Source organism: Homarus americanus, unplaced genomic scaffold (genome assembly GCF_018991925.1).
Source record: "Homarus americanus isolate GMGI-L3 unplaced genomic scaffold, GMGI_Hamer_2.0 scaffold1024, whole genome shotgun sequence".
Taxonomy (NCBI): domain Eukaryota; kingdom Metazoa; phylum Arthropoda; class Malacostraca; order Decapoda; family Nephropidae; genus Homarus; species Homarus americanus.
The window spans coordinates 6,900,013-6,925,236 of record NW_024715228.1 but is presented as its reverse complement, the minus strand read 5'-3'; the positions used below and the strand labels follow the sequence as shown (position 1 = coordinate 6,925,236).

Below are 25,224 nucleotides of genomic sequence, written 5' to 3'. Positions count from 1 at the left end.
TCTTAACTATGCCATGGTCCAGGGGATACTACTCAAAATGAGGTTTTTGGGTGTGAAGCGATGAACAGCACAACACTGTTTCACTGCCCACCGCACCCCCCTAAAGGCTGGCTAACATACACTAATGGAAAATACATGTCCCAGTTATGCCTCGCCGGGCGTCTTATCTCTGGTAAAACAAACTTTGGAGTTGGTTGCGTGGGTAAGCCTAACGAAACCCATGACACTTTTAGTGTACCTTAATTAACCTTTAACTCAAGAGATAATTCCTTGAACAGTAATCAAGTGACCCAAGAAAGTTTTAAGAAATTAGATGAAAGATTTAAGTCAAAATGATAGGAGGGAGGGAGTGTATTTAACCCAGCTCATGTATTTATTATTGATTCATACTTTGCAGGATGTTGGCTGCTTGTAGACGGTGAAGTCGACGAGCTGTAGCGAAGGCCTCTTACCCTTACCTCACCAAGGTGGCCGCCAGCAACCTCAACGCCCGCGGTATCACCTTCACCACGCCAACACGTCACATCATCTTTATCATGAGTTTCTGCCAGCGAGGTGTCAAAAACTCTCACACAGAGGGACTCGACACTGAAACGTCGACGGAGAGAGACCGATGGGGCTCCGTTTCCGATAAATATCTACAAAAAATAAACTCAATTGAAACGATAACTCCAAACGATACACACCATCACACTTCCCACACCACGAGCAAATTAATATTTAAAACTGTATGTGTTCGCATAACCTGTGCTGGAGAATGACTCGATAAACTCGCTGTTAATAAAAGCCCTAGTAATCTTTCTCACCTCACTCCTCCAATAGCTTCTCCTCACACAACCAGTCCTTCCCGCTCCAATCCTCCTCCTCCTTCTTCTCAACAGACTGTCTAGCATAGCGGAGATGTTAACATTATCTGTAGTGAACACCGCCATCATCACCGTATTTTATAGATAGTTCACACTACGCCTGTCTTTTTTTGTTATCCGAGTTCCAGTGTTTCCTTATTAAATGTCCTATATATACTGTATATATATATATATATGACATATATTTATATATCTATAATACATGCAATAAATACGCATTTTTCTGTATGTATACACACATATATAGATTCATATGTGTATACATATACATACAATTTGTGACAGTTCTGTTGTATATGAACATTATCAAGCAGGAGTGTGGTGGGCCGGGTAAAGCGGTGCACCTAGTGACCTGCACCAGTTGACCATCACCCCAGGCACTTAAAGGTCCCTGGCATACTCCTCACGCCAGTGGTCACCTCCTAGCAGACTGGGGTGACCTCTAGTGTTGGTGTTCCGTCGTGGCGCAGTTGGCCGTCATGCCCCGGCCCCCCCTCACACTAGCAACGCCCGCCTCACCCCACGCTTGAGTTAGGTGTATGTACAAAGTGTTTACAAAGTCTCTTGATGTTCATGTTTACATAATTCTTTGAGGAAGTGACAACCAAAACATCGGTGTTACTCCATCACTTTCTATATAAAACTGCAACCTTCACTATGCACGCTATGACTTACAGGTGGTATTGTAAAGACCGCACCACGGACTTCCATTAAACGTTCTTTAAAATTTTTCCTACAAGGTAAAGAATACAATTAATGCAGAAAATGAAGGAGTATACACTGATGCTCAAGACGTGTTGCATTATCAGGGGACTCGGTAAACACAAACATCAAAGAAGTTTGTAAACACTAGTGCATTAACTAGTGAGAGAAATTTCCCTAAGTCCTCAGTAAAAGAGATGAGTACTTAATGTTTAGCAGTTTAGTGTGCCAAAATATTCATGCAGTTTGAAGACACGGGAATGTTACCCACATCTTGGGTATATACTGTAATATTGTTACTAAAGATATGTCAGCCATGAGATAAGTACACAAAGGTCCTGCACAAGGCGTCACCAGTACGAGGGTCAGTCTCCCCAGGTGGGTGAGAGCTGCACTGTTAGAGGACCTGCAACACACAAAGTTATCTATTGTACTGTTATACATAGCGGATTCTTATTGTTGAGTCTGTGTAGCAGAACTAATTACTCAGAGATGTGTTATCAAACGCCAAATATGAATCAAGTGTATATTTAGAGAGACTAATGATCATACTAGTATTTCTTGATTCATTTGTGGTGAAACTTAGGGAGATAAGTTGAAATCATAATCAAAACAAGTCTTGTATGTGTTCAGGTCAGGGGAGATATCATGTCTGTATCATATAATTCAGTAATAATTATTTTCTTATCATCATCAAGATCACAACTGTGCGGGTGGGTGTGTAGCCTCCCGACCTCCCATACAAGCGTCGTGAAGGCCGCCTCCCGGGACGCTCGGCTACACTAGGGCAGGCCTTGGTGGAGCCCTGAAAACACAATCTTGGTCCTGTAGTACACCCAGACAAGCGATCTCGTCGTGTTTGCTTAAGGATCAAAATTGTCTGCTAAAAATAAACTATTTTTTTCCAGGTAAATCTGATGTGTAAATTGTAAACGTTGTAAATATCATTGGCAATACACGGCCCTCACCTATTGTTATAAATTGTGGAGGGTGCTTTTTGTCTCCATAAAAGCTATATTGTAAATCAGAGATTTTATATATCAGGTTTGAAGCCTTTTTAACAGACACGCTTATGTTTTATATATAGTAGCATGAAGTGACACTTACTACGATGATGAGGAATAAATCACTACAGCGAGGCAGCATTTTGCAGTATTTATTGTGTTTACACAGAGTTAGTTGCCTTGGTGTTATTGATGTGAGTGTTTTATTAGAAGAGTCGGATAATATATTACGAACTAAATAACAGTGTATAGACGTTACAAGTAGGCAAATGTGGAAATATCAACAAAAGCCTATGGATGGAAATATACACAGCTCTGCTAGGAGATACGCCAGATTCTGTTCAGCAGAAAATTTGGGAAAATGGACGGAATTTTCGAGAAAATATCGAAACCGTTATATATTTCTAGAGCAGCTGTCCTCAGCTGGATAGCAAAGCAGGCATAATGACATTATTAAGTTGGCACATTGATTGTTAATGAGCGAGTTTCGAAAATTCCGTCCACACAAACGAGTTTGCGTTCAAAGGCGTGGCAGAAAACGTGACTGCATACGTTTTCTTTCAGTTTCTGCTTGCAACAAGGGCATGACTTTGGTGTGACAGGCTTGTTGACCGCATACCAGTGTAAACTACCTTACAAATATAATGAACTCCCAACTTTTCTTAGAGAAAGGTTGGCTATTAAAGAAACTAAATGTCCTTGCTTTTATTTATCCCTACCCAACTACGTCGTAAGACCAGCATTATTTGACTGAAAAAAGTGGAATGATGTCCCTCGTTAAACCTCTTGGCAAGGGCCACCAGTTAGTCATAGTAGATAGAGCTGCCTATGTTTGTACTCTTAGGGATATGCTTGGTCACTCATCACGCATGGATACACCTGGTCACTCATCACTCATGGGTACACCTGATCACTCACGGACTCTCACGGATACATCTTGGCAATGAATAGTAGGACGTGACCTCGGGAACTTAACACACTGATGCATGTGTCACTCACAACACAGTTACCGCCTCACATCTCACACTTGGCATGAGACTTATTTGGCATCAGCCATACTGTAGTGTGGCATGAACTCTAACCGCCACCAAACTAGTTGCCCACCGTCTACACTAATAAGTTGAATTAGAAGTTGAATTTACAAAAACAAAAGGTGCAAGGACAATCAACAGGTCAATAATTTCATATGATCTGAAATACCATTAAGGTCAGGCTTTGGTACCACAGACAGACAGACAGACAGACAGACAGACAAAGACACACACACACACACACACACACACACACACACACACACACACACACACACACACACACTTATAAAACAAGAATGGACGCCGTTCAACAATAAGTTTCGGCTATTACCTGAGGAGAGACTGGATAAGAATGAAGTCCAGGTGAAGAGGAGTTTGACCCTTTACCTCTCAGGGTGAAAAGAAAGCGAGTTTCCTCCTGTAACTGTCCCTCAAGTATAACAAGTGAAAGAATGGGCTCTGCTATTCTCCCTCGGTCTCTCCACCGTTACGTTTTCATTCTATATATGCCGTGTTGAGCAAGTGGAGGCTCACGACCCACTTGGCAGCTAAACAACGTCAATATTATATACCGGGTATTGCCTGAGTTCTCCCCGTCAGTGGTAAGGGCATGTTTGTATCTCTGGTGTTGTGACAGCCAGAAGTATTCAGTTTCTACTGGCGCAGGGTTCACCTTGTGTTGGTTTCAAATAAGGAATGGAATACTTCTCAGTCACCCAGTCCTTCTTGAGACTCACGAGAGAGGTAAACATCTTAATATAGAAAGGCGTCAATGTCTTACGATATTTCTAATACAGACTCAACAAAGATTGTCCAGCCCAAGCACGTAACAAAAGAAAGTGAGAGTAGAGCGCGAAGGAAAATCCCCAAATAAGTTACGAAATTTGTTAAGTAAAGCAACCAGTTCGGAAATGTATTGTTTAAGATGGAGAGGAAAACTGCACGATGGAAGTTGATAGATACTTTCCGTGCTCTGAGATTGGTTAGTCGGCCTCAGAGCATGCTGCTCACTAGTCTTCAGTTTTCCTGTGGCAACACCGTCCGCTGAAGTTAGGACTGTCAGTGATACGAGACTGTGTGCATCCCGGATTCCCGGTGGATAAAAAAAAATCACCTTTAAAGGCATGTTGGTACAAGAGCAATCCAGGCCAGCCTAGTGAACCTTAGTGGTTGTTTCCCCAGTGAAGTCAAAGGATCGGTGAAGGGACTGAGACCCTGATAAGCCAACCAATGATGGTGTAATTAAATGTCGGGTCTCCAGGTTGACAAACTCCCTCTTTACAACATCATTTATATGATGGTGTGAGTGAATGACTCATGTGCCCATGCAAATTGTAAATCAGTGCATGGAACCTTGTCAAATAAATATATGTGCAATTATCTGCCTGTATCTATGAATCCTATCTTATTAATTACTAAAGATAATGGCTGACTGGTTATGATAAAGTATTCCCAATAACTTAGATGGTTGTTGTAAATTAATGGAAGTCATTAAATCACCATTTATCAAGTATACAACACATGGAATGACGGCAAGTGGAGTAATATTCTACGGTAGTGATACCCCATATAATCTCATTGGTGAAATATCCATTGTTAATTAAGGTGAAACTCTACGGTAAGACACACACACAAGAAAATGCCGTGACATACACTGATTAATCGAGGCTTTACGAATGAAAACCATACTGAGAATCTACCCAATAAGAGAGGCAAGCTTATCATATCTCATCATGAGCGTCAGCAGGATATTTTCCAGAGGGATGCAAGAACACAAGACAAGACCTGACATCAGTTTATTCAAAACGTATGATCAAGTTGAATCGAGTTACAGTACTTTCGAGTACTGTATGATCAGCATATCACTTATTAATGTTATCACCAAATTATTATTCACCCAAATTATCATAGGGTTGACCTTAAGCATTAAAAAGTAACTTAAATATCCAATTTTATATCATTAATCCTGATAATCTAGGGATGGCCAATGCTAGCAGTCTGTCATGATGGTAACTTGCTCAAAACATTAACAGCGTACTTTCAATGGTTAAATAAATACTGCAGGCGACGCTTATCAACTCTAACACCTTCTGGCGATGCACGCTGAGCATGTACAATCCAGACAAGCGTTCAGTTAACATTGTTAATTAAAACCATGTCTCGACACGTTCCAGCTGTGCTAAATGACCACTCTACTGCACAGGTGGAGGCTGGGGATGCTAAAGAGATCAGTAGAGCTTCTTGTATAGCAGGAAACAAACCACTGCTTCAGAAGATCCGTCAAGGACAAGGTTGCACCGGGATCAGATACGGTTTTCTTCTGGGAATGTTGACGCTGTGTCCACATTTCAAATCAGGACTGAGACTTCTTAGCAAAATTATCGATGTTTTAGATACCATTTAACTTTGTTATTTTTTTCCCACATTCAACAACTACTGGATCTTTTCTAACATTTCCACCACAACTTGGTTTTGGAAGAGATGAGGGGTATCCACTGGCCTGACTCATTAAAGCACAAGAACGCAGACACTACGCTGAATATCTTAACTAGTAAAGTGACCCATTTGATCGATAAATATATACCTAAGACCAAACCCAGTGCCTCTAGGAATGTGAAATTCAAGACGGGGGTTGGGTAAAACGATGTGCAGGACAGGAGGATGTATGCAAGAGCCAGAAACCAAGCAAAGGTAGAGTGTAGAAGGGGTGAAAAGGAGTTCCAGAGGCTGGTTGCAAGCGAGGTCAAGTCAATCCCAAAGGCGTTTTACCGCTATGCAAAGTCGAAATTAAAAACGCGAGTAGGAGTATCAGACCTGAGGCTTGAAGATGGTAGTTAAGCAGATTCTGCTCAGGATAAAACCGAGGCATTGAACAGCTTCTTTTCCTCGGTGTTCACAAGAGAGGATGCGATTAACCTTACTGCATTTGAGGACAGACGGTTCGACACAGCACTGACCCACATTGTGTTCACCGAAGAGGGTATTAGAAATAAACTGTCAAAGCTAAAGGTCCATAAGAGTCCCGGCCCTGACATGGTGCATCCCAGAGTGCTAAGAGAGTTGTGCAACCAGCTTGCCGAGCCCCTGAAGATCCTGTTTTGTAAATACCTGGATGAACAAAAGGTCCCCAGTGATGGGAAAGTGGCTTATGTGAGTCCTATCTTCAAGAAGGGCGATCGTCACTCCACGAACAACTATAGACTGGTGAGCCTGACCAGCATAATATGTAAAGAACTTGAGAGTATTATCAGAGATGCCGCGATGGAACATCTACTACGAAACAACCTTGTAAAGGATTGCTAACACGGTTTTATGTCGGGGTATTGGATATTTAGACCCATATTCTGGAACGGGGTGGTAATATCGACAATTTATACCTAGATTTTGCCAAGGCTTTCGACAGAGTACCCCACGAAAGGCTGAAAATCAAACTGGAAGGGTACGGAATTCTGGGAAATGTCCTAGCGTGGATAGAAGACTTTCTACATGACCGCAAGCAGTGTGTGTTGATTAATGGTACGAAATCATCATCTGTACCTGTCACAAGCGGGGTACCACAGAGCAGTGTATTGGGCCCGCTGTTGTTTGATTGTTTCATAAAATGATATGCCAGACGTTGTACACTCCTCCATACAAATGTTTGCCGATGACGCTAAGTTATTTCGGGAAATCAAGAACCATGCGGACTGTGAAGAGCTGCAGAAGGATCTTTGAGGGCTCCAAGAATGGTCGAAGATATGGCTGCTGAGATTCAGTCACGAAGTGTAAGAGGATGCACCAGGGGCGTACCAACGGTAAGGAGGCGTATCTTATGTCCCAACGGGATAAAGAAACTGCACTATTTGAGACTGAATAAGAAGGACCTAAGTGTGTATGTTGACAATGAGCTGAAATTCTCGGGCCATTGCGAGAAGAAAGTAAATCAGGCAAAGAAATTATTGGGTCTTATAAGAAGGTCGTTCAGATATCTAGATGGTCCGTTCCTGTAACGATCTTCATGAATGAAGTGCTTCCCCAGCTGGAATACTGTCACACCGTCTGGTCCCCGAAATATACTAGGGACTGTCAGTTGGTTGAAAATGTTCAAAGGCGGGCCACCAGACTAGTGCCTGCACTTGGGCACCTCAACTACCCTGAGAGATTGGAGCACCTGAACTTGCCTAGCTTATACTACAGACGGGCAAGGGCGACCTAATTGAGGTGTATAAGCATCTCAAGGTGTTAGCTGAGGGTCATCTTTGAATGTGTAACAGTTGATTTGTTTGTGAATTTTGTCATTGCGTGAGATAGCCATGTCTGGCAACTCACGGGTATAAACACCGGGTGGACGGAGGATTTCCTCCCGTGACGCCTTCCTCCAACTTTGCTCCCAGGTATGCAAGACAGTGTTCCCCGCCGATATAGCCATTCAGTTTGATTTAGTCAATTTTGTAAGTATCAGTGTTCATGTTGTAACAGTGGAATTGTCATTCACCCAGTGTGAGAAGTAATATAAAGTAAATGTCGTCTGACGTTGCTAGACGAGAGATTGTTTGTGTTTGAGTCACCATGCTTCCTCCCGTGACGCCTTCCTCCAACTTTGTTCCCAGATCCAGTGTGTGGGCTCTTTTCACACCCCACCGACTGCCCGGAGTTGGTGGCTACCTATCAGTTAGCAGTAGTGGACGATGTCGGTGATTCGACATGATTGAAACGGCAGGTCCGCCTCATGGACCTTAGACCCCAGACGCTCGCCATGTGTTGGACTACAACCGACCACAACAACGGTCGTCAGTTGTGAGGCACCAGTGTCCTACCCTGGGACACTCCTGGAAGTTATATGGTCCACAGTGTCTGTTGTATATGTTTGGGGATAATTCTGGAATATAATTATCCCATGTTGGGTAGTGAACCCATGTGTAATTTGTTGGGTATCAGTATTACCGTGTTGTGTGTTGTGAGTGTGTAATGGTCATGATAAGAGCTAACCTGAAAACCTTAAGGATTCATATTACGCTCAAACGTCCACAAAACCTTCTGAGTCTCCCAGTGGAAACGTCCCCCGTTTTCTCTGTTTCCCCCGTCTTTGTCTATGGGAGCTTGGAACATAATCCGCGGATTGAGTAGCAGACGCTGTATGCTGGGACCTGTTGCCATCCAACCCTTTGTAATCAATTTAATTTTGCTTTTGATAGCTGAGTCAGAGCATTGTTAGTGAAGATAATAGTAGAGAATGAAAATGAGTTCATAGTCTCAGTTTCAACGTCAGAGTGTACCGTAAATTAATTCATCGGAATAGGAGTAGGTGGACTCCCTGGTCTGGTTTGAGTGAGGGCACGCGGGCATTTCTACCGTTAGTAAGTGCCCGTCCCTTCATCCATACAGGTATGCCATTCCACTCTGTGTTGTAATTCGCCCTTCTTTAAGTGATTTGACCCAATTAATAGTTGCTTGTGCAAGCGTTACAGTAACGTAGTTGATATACTCTGAGTGAAGTCATATTTACGTCTTTAACGTCCCCTGAAACGTGATGTTGTTGTCACCGGTGAGTAAGTGCCCGTCCCTTCATCCATACAGGTCCCTAACGCAGCCTAGGCCGTGTCTGTAGCGTGGATGTTGTATCCACTATGTCTGGGGAGATGTCCGAGGTCCAGTAGGATCAGTTACCTTCGTGAGACCCGGCCGTCAGACACTTCAGACTACCTATAGCCCCCATAGCTGGCTCGTCTGGCCCTAACGCTCGGTCCACGAGGTGACGCCGGATCACCAAGCCACACACCACTACCAGCCCCCATCATTGGTGGATGAGTGTCTAACTCAGTAGGGCTATTTGTGTGGTGGAATTAATCCACTGGGATCTCCAGAGTTCGTTGGATAGTACTCCATGGTGGCTGGACCCCATGGCTGTTGCTTGAGTATCACACCTGACGACTGAGTGTTGTAGTGGCAGTTGCCCTAGTATTTATGGTGCTAAGTGACTATAATAGTTGTGCTATTGAGTATGTCCACCCAGTAGGGTTGGAAGTGTTATTGAATATGTCCACCCAGTAGTGGTGCGAGTATGTTGAGCCTGAGGGCCTAGTACTAGATTTCGTCTGTTAGTACAAACCAATTCTTTCTTCTAATTTCATATTCATGTTTATATAAACTTTGTATTTGTATATTGTGTCTATTATTTACCTACAGTATTTACCGTTATTTCTTCCCTATTGCTTGATACTATCATTACACCTACCCACGAGCCTCCTATCGTCACGCTACCAATGGTGATAAATATAAGAGTAAAAGGAATTGTTACTGGCACACAGAGGCCCTCATAAATGGTGGGAGTTCAAGCCCTCATAAGTGCATCTCATATGTACTAACAACGGTCTGTGAAGGTATCATATGTAAGCTTGTAATGTGATGTAATGTATCACCAGTAATGTGTGAGAAGTAAAGGTATCTGATTGGATTGGTAGTTAAGAGAAGCCAAGGGTTGATCCTTGTACGGTATGTAATGTAATGTAACACCAGTAAGGTTGTGTGTAGTAATGGTACAGTATCTGAGTGAGCTGCAGTTGAGTTAAGCCGAGGAGTTGCACCTTGGAGTTGTATGTTAATGCCATCTTTTTCCCTACTCTGATTTCATATTAATAAACTTCTTCTTAGAGTATTAGGGGTATTCATTTCACCTCGGTGTCCACCTTTATTCTGTCCAAGTGACCCTGATACCAGAATTACCGTACCCACGTGCCTGCCCTCGCCATGCTACCAAAGAACTGAGGTTATGTAGTAACCATGAACTGAAATACGTAGACAGAACAATTGACGGAACTAAGACGAGAGAAGTAAGATTAGGGTGGCCTCGGTGGTTCAGCAGTAAGTAGTAGTGTGCCCCCGCTCTTACAAGGGCAGCTTGTTTGAGTGGCACCCCCCCCCCCTTACAAAGGGGCACTACTCAGTCGAGTGTCCTTACTTGGAGCTGGAGGACGCTCGTCCCACAAGGGGTCACAGCTGAAGATTGAAGAAGCAGTAGGTCCAGAAAACTGTGAGGGCAAACTTTTTCTGAATGAGAGTTGTGAACTCTTGGAACAATCTACCAGAAAGCGCGGTGACAGCACCGAGTGTGAGCTCTTTCAAGACAAGACTTGACCAACACTGGAGCAGGTTCAGGTACATTCAGGAGCCGGTGCATGCCCAGTACTTGCCAACAGTGCGTAACGGAGACGTGACCGATCGCCCAAGCGGCAAACGAGCCGATCAGTGGCGAAGAGGATAAAAGTAAAAGCAACAAAACACTTAATTACCGAAGTACTAGCGCATATTTTCACTTAGATATGTGTATTTCAGGGGTGGATCCAGGGGGGGTCCTGGGGTCCTGACCCCATTTTCATCAGAAAATTTCCACACAGTTCCTATTGGGCCACCCATTTTGATATTCCTGGATCTGCCCCTGTATTTTTATATTTAAATTGAACTAAATTAGGTGCTTTAAATTGGTATAGTCCCTCCTATTCAACACTCTTTGGTAAAATTTTAAAAGAAAATGAAATAATATTATGGGTAACTATTTTATAATGGGCATCATCTATTGTTTTCCTGACGTGATAAATTTATTAAATATATTGGATTTACAAAGATGAATCTCAAGTATAAGAGGTACAGGAAGTATAACATAGTTTACTCATCCCCTGAATTAGTCAATGACGTTTTGATTTCTTTTACTGATGATTGATCGAAATATTGTTACGTCATCTTAACTGTCTATATATCTACACGATAAGTTGTGATCAAATTGGAGGTCCTCGGTATTAAGACTGTATCATACGAGTAGCAGTATATTTTGCATTGGGGGGCTCAATCTGGGACGATTTCCTAGGCATCGTTGTCCCCCTCTCCACCAACACACTGACAGAGCTCTGAATATTTCGCCCTTAAATGTAAACAATAAAAACATCTTTGTTTATTCATTAAAAAAAAAGCTTATAAAAACAGCAACATATATTTATGCAAAACAACCAAAATAATTTAATCATCTGTCATTGCGAGAAGCAAAGGTGGAATTAGATGATTCAGTTAGATTGAGCCTATCAGTCTTTTTCTTGAACGTGACAGTGGGTCCCATAAGCATGAGTGCCCGTTAGGGACAGTGTGGATACATCACACTGTATACTAAGCCTTCGGCACACAAGGAGACAGCATGGCTGGTACTGCACTCGACCACCTTCATTATCCAAGCTGTAAACAGTCTTCTCCTTAAATATACGCAAAAGAAGCAATGGCTCAAACGTGGGTTTTGATAAGCCTTAAGACAAAAAAAAAATTGCGTTTTATTGTCGCTATGGAAACTGGAAAGGTTAAGTGAAGCCTCAAGAACTTATGTACTTCAGTGAACTTTACCCAGGAGGAATTTGTCTTTTGTTCAAAAGCCTTGACAGCTCACCTTGAACAGCGTCCAGTCCTGATGTCAGCGCCGGGTGTGGTTCAGTAGGGGCCCTGAGCCGCATACTACTCAGTTTTAGTAACACACCCACAAGCCGTTGTGTAATAAAAGTACAATGCCATATAAAAACAATATTACCCGACCTAGAATATGGGAATTAGTTTTCACCTTAAACCTCTGAGTAAGCAACGGTGTATCCTAGTATATATACACCCCCCCCCTCCCCCCCCGCCCTTAATATGGGTGCTCTGAAATTGTGGGGGCCTTGTTCTGCCGCACACTTTTAAATCCGGCACCGACTGATGTCAGTAGTTCGCTTCAACATTAAGGTACTTGAGGTTTTCCGTGCCATCATCAATCTTCTCTGGTATTCACTTGTACCGTGGAAGGATAGGGGGTGGGGGGATCTATATGAACCGCATCATCAACGACCTTACCATAAGACCCCTCAAGTTTTTCTCTGCTAGGTGATGCTCGAGGTACTTACAGCAGGCTGCAGCTACTGGCATAACATCCTCTGCAATAATGTTTATACCTAGGAATTTGGTGAAACATCATCCTTAATACTCAACAAACCGAGCTTATAGAACCACGAGAATCCCCACAATTTTTTTTCAGGGAGGGGAGGCGGAGCCTAAGTATATTATACATTTTTGTCATCACCTCTACGTGAATGTTCTGGTTAGGTCTTAATTGTTCATAATATTTGTTTTCACAAAGAAACGGTTTTTTACAAAACAAACAAATAGACGAATATGTCAAACACAAAATACTGTAAATAAATAATTGAATGGATAGATAAAAAAATACTTCATAATTAAGAAGTAACTTGTAATTACTGCTGTATTTATGCATCACAGGGATGACACTCGGTGGTCTGAGGGCCGAGACACTTAGGTATTGTATAATATATCCACGATATACTGTAAGTATTGACGGACCATCACCAACCACCACCACATCTAACACGTGTTAACAATTTGCTTTAAACACTCCGAGCGAAAAATGTTAACAGTGAAGAAGATCGGAATTAAATTGTTCTTCGTTTTATTATAACTTCAATCAGGACTAAAAAAAATGGAAAGAAATGGAGGGACGGGGAGAGAAGTTTACATACCTTGAAGGTGGAGTGAAGGGAGTGACGAGGAGGAAATTTGTGCGTGGATGGTCAGTTGTGTGGCTGCCGAGTCGCCTCCTTTTTAGGAACGATGTCTCCCTCACTTCCTGGTCCTGAAATTTAGTGAGCATTACTTATATTGAAGACAATCTAAGGTGAACATTCTGTATGGCGGATAAACCAAACTTTATGTACGATAGATATTAATAGGTCAATATTAGGATACGGTGACATCATTAAGTCAAGAAGAGTAATAGACTGTCAATCTCACCATTCATCGTAACAGATAAAGAGACAAATGCTTTTAATAAGAATAATAATCGTTACTATCGACCAAAAGATGCCTCACACAGGCTTCCCAACCTGTGCAAGACAATGCTGGTCCGGTCCAGGAGTTTCCCTAAACTTGCTTCCTTCCCTCGTAACATATCCCACTTCAAGGTCTCATTATCCACGATAAACCTGGGAGTTTCCTCAGGAATACTCCAATTAGCATCAGCCTGGCGAACCCGGGCAAAGTTTTGGTTAGCGCTGGTGGTAATCTGCATGGCTTCCCGTTCCCAGCACTACACACTCCCTCGTCTTCACTGGGTCTGTCGCGGCCAAAGATAAGTTGTCAAGCACCCAGATCAAATTTATGACGCATAGAACTGTAGTTATTATCACCTGAAGCTTCCCTATACTCCCAATACTTTAATTAAAACACATGATAAGCTTCAAAGATTACATTCTCGACGAGTTTGTGTAAACGCTGGTGGATAAGCTTGAGGAGGCAGCAGGTACAGGATTTGAAATTCATTGTTTGCTGCCTCTGCTGAGTTTACTTAGGGAGACAGAACCTATGTTTTCCAACCCGTTGTTAAATAGGATCTTACCATTCCACCACAGACACAAAGTATTCTGAACATGATAACTGGACTAAGAACTCAGCAATGAACGTCATGTTGTATATTACCCCCGTTTACCCACGACACGTAAAAAAACCGTAATATTTGTTTCTAGGTCGTGCAGGTGTGTATTCAAGCTAATCAACATGAACTAAAGCCACCCTAGATTAAGTGTGCTTTGATCTGGTTTTCATTAGCAGTTGTTTGTTTTACCCTAATTTTCTAAAACTTGTCCCGGGTCACTTTAAAGGAGTTATTCCCCTTCAACACACAACAGAAAACGGGTAAACATGGCGGAAATTTAACTGTTGCGTCCAGGAGTTCCGCAACTTACAATGTATGAGAACTTGAAAATAGACAATCACGCAGAACTTTTAAAAGAACTTTGACCCACTAGAGAGAGAGAGAGAGAGAGAGAGAGAGAGAGAGAGAGAGAGAGAGAGAGATCGCTGAAAGGCTTAACCGCTTCAGCCCTAAAAAGAAAAAACAATTAATAATCTAATGGTTAATATAATTATTTAGTCAATTAACCCTTCGAATCAGTAAACATTCAGACGAAAGAACCTGTCTGATAAATCAAGGTCCACTCACAAGCATTGGGCGGTCATCTGCTCTCCTCTCAATACATGAAAAAAAAAAAGTACGATTATCTGGTACCTCTCCTGGGGATGATCAGACAACCTACTCCGTCCTCAACGCCTGTACTAATATTCCTAACGGCCCCTTGCTTGCTCTCTACAGTATGTCTTATGAACATGGGGTTCTCCCGTCTAACTGGAAAATGCCACTATTATCCACATCCCTAAGCCGGGAGATCCTGGGAAATATCGACCCATTAGTCTTACCTCCTGTGTTTGCAAGATGATGGAGAGGATACTCCATCGTCGCCTTCTTCACACCATAGGCGGCTTCCACAACTCCCTCAATTGTTTCATTCAACATCGCAGCACAGCACACTCCATTGCTCCCTTTTATTGCAATCAGACTGCCCGCGTCTCCGTCTTCCTTGATATCAAGGGAGCCTTTGATACGGCTCAGCCTGCCCTCATTTTAGCTGAACTTGCGCGGTTAGGGGTTAAAGGGAGACTTCTTCAATGGATCGCCTATTACCTCACTGGACGTCAGGCCCAGGTTCGCGTTGAAGGCTCTATGTCTCCTGTTCAAGAAATGAACCTCGGCACCCCTCAAGGTGGAGTCCTGAGTCCCACCTTGTTTAACACTCTCATGCACTCCATTGCATCTCTCCCGTGGCCGACAGAAGCTGTCCACTCAGGATATGCCGACGATGTCGTCCTCCTCCAAGCCCCTGACTACCTCAGCATGCAGGAAGCCCTTGATCTGGTCTCCAGAGAGTGTGATTCACTTGGTTTCCTTCTTTCAACTGCGAAAACAAAAGTCATGTGGCACGGTCGTGTTGTACCTCCACCCCTTCTTTTGTCAGGAACGCCCTTGGACTGGGTTAATGAGACAAAATACCTGGATGTGTATGTAACTCGCACACGTTGTCAGATCCCTGAAGTCCGATATCTTCGAGAGACATGTTTTCGGCGTCTCGCTCCCCTCTCTACCATGTGCAGGGGTTCCCTTGGTGCCACCATCCCTGTACTTCTCACCATGTACAAGTCCTTTGCCCGTTCCTGTGTCGACTACGCCGCCCCTGCCCTCGCCAACATTAGTCGGACTGCTGTAAACCGTCTCGAAGTTATCCAGAGGAGAGCTGCTCGTATCATCCTTGGGGCTCCTCAGTGGACACGCTCTACTTCTCTATATACCGAACTTGGTCTTTCCCCCTTACAGGATCGTGTCCAGGAGTTTTACCTAAAAACTGCCGTTTCCATTCTACGGGATCCTCGGGGCAACTATGTCCAAGCCAACTTGACTCCTGCTGTCCGAGGCCGACCTCCATTTAGAAGACAGTGGCGAGGGTCACTCATCCGAGCCCTTCAGGAACACGACCTCCTGCCTGATATTGTTGTCACCCCTGCTGTTGGTTTGTCTCCTTCTCCCTGGCTGGATTTTCAACCTGAAGTGATTGCCCTCGGTGGACCGCTCCCGAAATCCCACGTGAACCCTGTTATTCTCTGCAAATACCACCTCTCCAGGATCGCTCACTGGTCCCCAGGTAGGGTCGTCCTCTACACTGATGGCTCTGTTGACCCCGCTACAGGTCGGGCCGGGGCTGGTGTCTACATCGCCCGTCCTGATGCTCGTGAGCCTATCAAACTGTCTCTCAGAGTTTCTGACGGGGCATCCTCCAGTCAGGCTGAACTAATAGCCCTCCTTGCTGCCCTTCTCGCTGAGGAAGAAGCAGATGGTTTCTGCCCCTTGCTTGTCTGCTGCGATTCCAGGTCTGCTCTCGACGGGATGGCATTTGGATCAGGGTAATATAAGGACCTCATCCTCCGAATACGAGGGTTAACATCCACACTTCAGGATGCAGGCCGTCCTGTAACATTCCTATGGATACCCAGTCATGTCGGGATCTTGGGGAATGAGGCAGCAGATGGCCTTGCCAAGACTGACTGCAACAAGGCCACACCGGACTACGTTGTTCCTCGAACACTTTTACAGCTTAGGACCCAAATTCGCCGCAAACAGAGAGAAGCTCGGGAAGCAGCCATCCCCCTGGACTCCCCGACCACCAGGTACGATGTCCTCCGTAAACTACCTAACCTCTCGTATGTCTATGGGAAAGCGTCGCGGAAAAGGGACGTGATTGCTGCCCGTATCATCATTGGGTATGACTTTGCTTGGGAGATTGGTATCCCCGCATCCCCTGAGCAACGCTCTTGTGCATTATGCAGAAGACCTGACAGCCGCACCCTTACCCACTACCTCCTAAGATGTCCCCACACACAACGCTTCCGTGACGCCTGCTGGACCACCACTCTACGACCCCCTGACGGGGACACAATGATCCTCCCCATACTGGCCAGATATTATGTAAATAATATTGGTTATGTGTTAAAGGAATATCCTTCCTTCCTTAGGCTTTAGTAAGCCCCTTTATAATATTTATTTATACTGTATATACCTGTGACACTTGCCAGATGCTTCTGGTGTTATTGTACAGGGGTACCTAGTGACAGCACTAGGATCCCGCTTCCTCTATCAAGGAATAAACAATTGAAATTGAAATTAAATTGATTATCTGGTAAAATAAAATAAAAATATTGATATGCAAACAGAAATAATATCAGTTGAATAAAAACAACTGTAAAGCTACTCATTAAACAAACATCAGACACATCATTACGTTAACAATTTGACAGTGTAAGTGTGGTTATTAATTATATTGTATTTATACTCCCGTATTAGCTACAGTTAGGTTGTGCTTCTCCAGCTGTGTTGGGTTTGGTACCATGTGTTGATGGTGTGCTCTACAACACTTTATAAAAAGTGAGACAAAATACCGAGCGACAACTTTTATGGTGCTTCTGGTGTGACATGGTACTGAGAAGTTGTTTATGTAAAATTGAACTATACCCCAGGGAGGTGCATATGGGCTCTATTCATGCATAAAGCGGAGTTTTATGGTCTAAACATTTGGTAGTGTACGAGTGTGGCTCACATGGGTAACAGGAACAGTGTAGATCATGTTTGTTTTTCAGATATGAAGGCAGCAGTTTCTTGTCACAATTTTAGTCTTGGGTGAAGGACAAAACAACAAATTGGTGCTTATTTAATGGTGCTGCGCGTTCAGAGTATATTAAATTTGTATTACTGAAATATATCTTTTTTCTAGAAGTGGTTCTGACTTCGAAATAAGGTTAGGTAGTAGAAGCAATACGAAAAGTGCTATCATTCTACCTTGACTATGGTGAATGGTAAAGGATTTGAATTTGTATATTTTTTAAGTGACTTTAAGTGAAGTTCAGTGAACAAAATTTATAGATACTTCTTTTGCTGCTACAGTAAATGCTTTATATGTGTCTGTAGAAGGGACCCTGTGTAATTCTTCCGTGTAGTACGTACTGTATAGTACATGAAGCAATTTCATATTTGTAGCTACAATTTTTCTTTATTATATGTACATTTCATTATATTTGTATTTTTGCATGTTAGTGACAGTGCCGGATTTAGACCTGTGGAGGCCCAAGAGGGTGGGGTGGCGAGTGAAGCGAGCCTAAACATCTGGGAGTTCCGGGGGGCGCTGTAAGCCCCCGGGGAAAATTTTGAAATTTGAGCACTTCTTTGGAGAATTTTGAAGCCATATGCAGTTAAATTGAGGAAATTAGAACATTCCACAATATATGTTTGTGGAATTCTAAATATATTATTAGCAACACAAACAATAGCATTCATTAAAAATATACGGTTCATAGGAAAACCAGGTATTCATGAATTTCAAGGAGTAGCTAGCCTAATTTCTATCACGCTTCTTGCTGAACATAGTTTTACGTGATGGAATAGATAAACATGAATTTTAAAGAATGAAAATAAAAATAATCCAAAAGAATAAATAAATAAATAAAATATTGTAATATGTGGAGGCCCCAGATTGTGGAGGCCCCGGGCAACTGCCCACTTTGCCCACTCCTGAATCCGGCCCTGGTTAGTGTAAAATAATTTACTGATAAGTTAACAATTAACATTAATACTATTAATTCATTTGATTCCTTTATGATCAAAGCTTCCGGGCTACATTGTGAAATGTCACCATTGCATCAGACAATATCTATAGATAAATGAGACATAGTTTGTCGAAAAATTAATGAATTTATTTGTGTTCACAGAGGGGAACCTACTATAATGTTAATGCATATCTAAAACTTGCGATTTTAAATAATAAGTTTGTGGCCAGGTGACAAAGGCTTTATGAGTGATTCATCATATCTTTGATCAATCATTTTTCACCCATCAATGTGTGGCTGTTTCTTGTATACCTACGATGTTGCAACATTTACTGGGCACCAAAGGAGAGAACACACCACTAACCAGAAACTTGTGCAGTGCACTGTGAAAGGATCACAAACATCTCAATAGGCTTTGCATTCAAATTGAAAACAATAATTTTATGCTGTTATACTCGAGGTTTAAGTAAGCACAACCACTCATCTTTCTTCATATTACACAACTCCTTATATATCATATACACTTAAATTGGAAGGACAGCACATAGTAATATTTTTTGCAGAAGTTACAATTATTAGAAATTGTACGGTTATATCATCATAATCGTCTTACCTCGTGTTGTTAGTAATATTAATGTTGGAGGTGAACCTTGCTTAATTCTTTCTAGAAGTTTTGGTGCTGGTTGACTTTGAGTTCCTATTTCAAATATCTCTCAAACACTCTTCGTTCAAAATACACGCTAAATATTACTGTCCTGTTAACATTAATGGAATCTTGACTTCTACAGAGGTAAACCCATCTTTTCACCTCTCCATTTTGGGGAACCGGTCAAAGGTAACATTTTCGTTGTGTTTGTAGCTTGAGTAGCAGACATACACTGCACAGTTACTGGGCATGGCTTCACACGTTTATAATCCCACTCTAAACTTCGAAAATGCTATCACTTATTAAGAAAATAAAGATACACGTGCACGTCTGTCGTCTGTGTACTTCCACTGTGTACCGGCGGGAGCATGTGCCATGTGGCGTCAAGCGCGTGAATAATCGTGTGATTTCATCCACTGGTGAGCACCGAGCACAGACCTTCACCTTGGAGTTGGATCAACAGATCTCTTAGGACACTCGGGAATTCTGGTGTAAACAATCAGAAACTAGATCGAGCTTTACCACGCTGAATATCAACAATTCCAGTTTGTCTCCTCTTTTTTTTTCCCCGAGGAAAATATTTCAGTACCAGTTTACAATTCGGGAAGAGAATCCCGTGTGGTGAGGACGGGATACGAATGCACATAATTTAACTTCGTATTCAAATAGATCCAGTAACTCTACGATTTAAAAGGGTTTTCGAAAGAATAAGTAAACTAGAGACAACTTTTCTTTAAAATTCTAATAATAAATGTAATTGGAATTGTTATATAGAGAACAATTGACTTCAATTACCGTGACTTATAAGACATTGACGAGACGAAAGTATAAACAGTACAAGTGTTGCCATCACCCGGTGGGAACCGGAACTAAACGGTATTTATCATATTATTATTATTATTATTATTATTATTATTATTATTATTTCTAATATAATAATTATCATCTAAATCATATAAAAACTATAATTCTTATGGTTATTATCGTCAACAATATTAATCAATATTACCATTGCACCCTTTCGCATAAGATTGTAACCTATGAGTTGCCAAGTCACAGAGTACGTCAACAAATTTATGACCTCTGCCGTATGACTTCTGTTTACGATTTTTACTACACTTCATCTACAGTAAAACCTTCCCTGTACGACCTTTGCTGTACGACCTTCCCTGTACGACCTTTGCTGTACGACCTTCCCTGTACGACCTTTGCCATCACTACCCCAAAAATCATCACGTTGTAAGGCACCAAAATGACGTCATAGTGTCGACATCTTTAATTATTTATCTTTTGTTTAAATACATCGTCGTGAACCCTGTGACGTCATGTGTTTTTCTGGCCAGACGACTCCTTAATGAAGCTGTTATCCCGAAGAGGTATTTTGATTGCATTATAATATTATCGTCATATTTTGGACTCTGTTTCCAATAATACGCGAGTCATGGAGAAAAAAAATACTCATAATGTTGGTTATCTGGGATGTTGGTAGTGGTGGTGGTGCGGTAGGCGGAGGTAGATGAGGGTGGTAGGTGATGGTAGTTATGTGGAAGGTGGAGTAGGTGGTGGTGGTGGTAGGTGGTGGTGTGGTAGATGGAGTATGGCGTGGTAGATTCTGAAGTTGAGTGGTAGATGACGACGTGGTGTAATAGATGGTGGCGGTTAGTAGTGGTGGAGTAGTGGTTGATGATGGTAGTGGTGGTGGTGCGGTAGATGGACACATTCCTACACATTTATAAAACTTGGTATATATAAAAACATGAACTTCTTTGTTAAGTGGTAACGAAAACAAAAACCCGTAACATTTGGAAAACGAAAACAACCATAATCTTCCTGACATCTTACAAATGATTTCTTGCTTGACATTTTTTTAAGTGGGAAATCATCAGCGAGGGGAACTACCTTGCGGCTGCTTCCTGATAGTGATGGCCTACCTCTAATCTCGGTTACATCCTGGTGATAATTGGGGTAGAAAGGAATTACCAGTTATAACACGTAAAAATGGGATGAGGGAGGGAGGGAGGGATGAGCGTCCCCTGGAGATACGTATAAAGGACGGTCGGCTGATCAAAGCGTCCGCGTCCCCTCCTGTCAACAACCCCCCACCCCCCCGTCAACCCTCCCTCCGGCCCCTCCCTCATTCCCGGCTCGTGGCAGTATCTGTCGTTTTACAGATACTGAACCTGCCATGTTTTTATTTTTCTTGTTGGATAAATTTGGAAAGAATAACCCACAGCGACGTTTAGTTTTGATCATGAGGTTATCATGCCTCCTGTGATATATATGTTGACTATATCATTTAGTGATATAATTCTGATATTTATTTTCTTATTCACACATTTGTAGAAATAAGTGAATAGATCTGGGAAATAACATTGTGCATAACACCCACATCTAATATACTATAGGACTAGCCGTGCGTGTATCTGTTCTGGGCAGCCGAAACGGCACAATCGTTTTTCATCAAACTTGGTGGAAAAATCGCAAAACAATCGTAGAGTGAAAAAAACCTGGTCCCATGTCGATGGTTTCTTTAGGAACGCATTAATTAACGATTTTATTTACGTTGGCAAAAGATGTCGTTGTATGCTGTCTGCCGGCCGGACGATTGCAGTTATCGTACGGCTCCCTCCTCCTCCCCCCCTACTTTTTCTCTAAGCCTACTTTGTTTTAATGTTGTTTGGATTAGTAAAGGATGGAAGATGAGTAACTAGAAGAAATAAGAAGAGGAAACAGAAAATAGTTAGAGATGACATGTGGGGGGGAGCTGAGTTTCATCATGCGTCTGGATGCGCAGTTTCAACGTTACCAGAGCATTTTCGGACCTTACGAGGCTACAGTGAACTGTATACTTATTCCTGTGGCTGACTGTACAGTACATGGAGAATGAGAAGAGATAAAAAGATAATAACAGGAATGCATGGAGAAGATAGAAAGGGAGAAGAGAAGGAGAAGAAACATTATTATCCTTAAGAGGCTAGCGAGGAAAGGAGATGGGAGAGAGGGATAGTGAGAGGTGGAGGTATGAATGGAGGGATGTGTTTTTTAAAGTTCCCAGAATACCATATTAAAATCACCTATTTAATAAGGAAGAAAAAGTGCTAAATATGATGAGTAGTGTAAAGGAGAGAGATATATAAATAAAGATAGAGATAGTATAGATAAAAATGGAGAGAGAGAGAAGCGGACAAACAAAAGACATAATACAGACAGATTCAAGGACACACAGAAAGACAGACATATGAAAGACAAAGATAACAGACACATACATGCAGACAGACAGACAGACAGACATGACTACACAGGGTGAAACTAGACAGTGAAACAGACAGGAGGTTGACAAAAATAGACAGACTTATACATGCATAAATAGACAGTATGGCAACTAACATGACAGACAGACAGACAGCTGACTGACTGGTTCACATTAGACAAAAAGGCAGACACACGCCAACAACGGATAAGACAGACAGATTTGACGACACAAAGAGTACAGACGGGCTTACAGTCAAACACCACCCAGACGAACAGAGAGTTGGGATGACAATAGAAAGGACGGATAGACTTGAGACAGATTAGAAGGCATTTATAAAGAAGAATAACACCAAATTGACCATAGCTGCGTCAGTGAGGGTAGCTGGTCTTACATCCACCAGCGTAAATAATAAGACGCATTGAAAACTAACACCCTCGCTCGGAAAGAACATCCATGGTCGGTCAGTCATGTGAGATGGGCCTAAAACTGACTAACGTAAATGATGACTATGATGACTTAACACAGGTGATGACTTAAGCAGATGGTGACTAATCTAAGCAGAATCAAGGTCACTTCTCTTCATAATATAATTTATCTCGGTATGATCACCGGTGATTCATAATATTTTTTTTATGATTTTAACCTCTCCTTATGGCGAATATTTCTTTTACTAATTATTCTAACCTTTATTCTATTCCTTCCTATAGTATACTAGATACTTACAGTACCTAATAACCGCGGCCATGATTATAACAACCAGGACCATGATTATAACAACCAGGACCATGATTATAACAACCAGGACCATGATTATAACAACCAGGACCATGATTATAGCAACCAGGACCATGATTATAACAACCAGGACCATGATTATAACAACCAGACCATGACCATGATTATAACAACCACGACCATGATTATAACAAACACGACTATGATTATAACAACCGACCATGATTATAACAACACGACGATTATGATTATAAACCACGACCATGATTATAACGATTATACAACCACGACTATGATTATAACAACCGACCATGATTATAACAACCACGACTATGATTATAACAACCACGACTATGATTATAACAAACACGACTATGATTATAACAACCACGACCATGATTATAACAACCGACGACATATGATTATAAACAAACACGACTATGATTATAACAACCACGACCATAATTATAACAACCAAGACCATGATTATAACAACCACGACTATGATTCTAACAAACACGACTATGATTATAACAACCACGACCATGATTATAACAACCACGACCATGATTATAACAACCACGACTATGATTATAACAACCACGACTATGATTATAACAACCACGACTATGATTATAACAACGACGACCATAATTATAACAACCAAGACCATGATTATAACAACCACGACTATGATTATAACAACCACGACTATGATTCTAACAAACACGACTATGATTATAACAACCACGACCATGATTATAACAACCACGACCATGATTATAACAACCACGACTATGATTATAACAACCACGACTATGATTATAACAACCACGACTATGATTATAACAACCACGACTATGATTCTAATGTAATGAGTGATTGTCAGACCAAAGCTTACAGCCCAGAATTATGTCACATATAACAGCGAGTACACCACAGACCTCGTGGTACCACCGCATTCCGGGCTGACACACCTCAGGTCGACCCAAGGGACTTGACCTCGCCCGCTAATGACGTGAGGCGGTGACCTACAACCGCACCTAGCCAAGACACCTGGCCAGAACCACACCTGCACACAATTATCCAGATCAAACCAGTTTAGTGTTAATTGTTAGAGGTCAGAAGCCGGCTGGGCCGACCCCATATAAAGGCCCTACAGTCCCGTCCACGGGCATTCCCATTCCATTACGATTCTCATTCTGGTTGCTGTCATCTCTCTCCCGTTCGGGTCGTCACTCGGTTCACCAAGGAGAGTCACGCACGTCCCCTCCCCAGGTCGGGAGGGAGACCTCCCGACCAGACCAGGCAGCCCAGCCAGCACTCACTGGGCCTACGTCAGGGTACACGTGAGTCTTGTCAGAACGTCCTAGGGTGAGTTACCTACTGTGGGAAGTGTATTCATTCAGGTGTGTCAGAGAGTCAGTGTCAAGTAACGTAAAGCATAATGTGTTAGTACCCCGATATAATAGTGATATTAATGTGTCCATGTCATTGAGTGAATTAATAAATAGTTGTATCAAGAGGTGTTTAACAAGTTGTCCCTTTAAGAAGTGATGTATGTGTATTGACATACGAGATAAGATAAGCGTAGTGACGCTGTGCAAATAACATCCAGGCCACGCTACCAAGTTTCCTACCTTTACATCCCTACACTCTATTCCTACGTTTATATTCTTCCTCTCATTGTGTTTCGTCGCATTACACTAACAAACACGACTATGATTATAACAACCACGACCATGATTATAACAACCACGACCATGATTATAACAACCACGACCATGATTATAACAACCACGACTATGATTATAACAACCACGACCATGATTATAACAACCACGACTATGATTCTAACAAACACGACTATGATTATAACAACCACGACCATGATTATTATAACAACCACGACCATGATTATAACAACCACGACCATGATTATAACAACCACGACCACATGAGATTATAAAATGCACCACGACCATAATTATAACAACCACGA

The 25,224-nt window shown here is 42.2% G+C and overlaps 1 protein-coding gene across 3 annotated transcripts in view; it reads left to right on the top strand.

The window, feature by feature from the left end:
• LOC121856373 (glycogen-binding subunit 76A-like) overlaps positions 1-3,269 on the top strand; it is a 130,592-nt gene extending 127,323 nt beyond the window's left edge. For all 3 annotated transcript variants that reach the window (XM_042351909.1, XM_042351928.1, XM_042351918.1), the window contains one exon: positions 398-3,269. The gene's annotated coding sequence lies outside the window, so the exon portion shown is untranslated. The remainder of the gene's footprint in view (positions 1-397) is intronic.
• Positions 3,270-25,224: the final 21,955 nt, after the last annotated feature.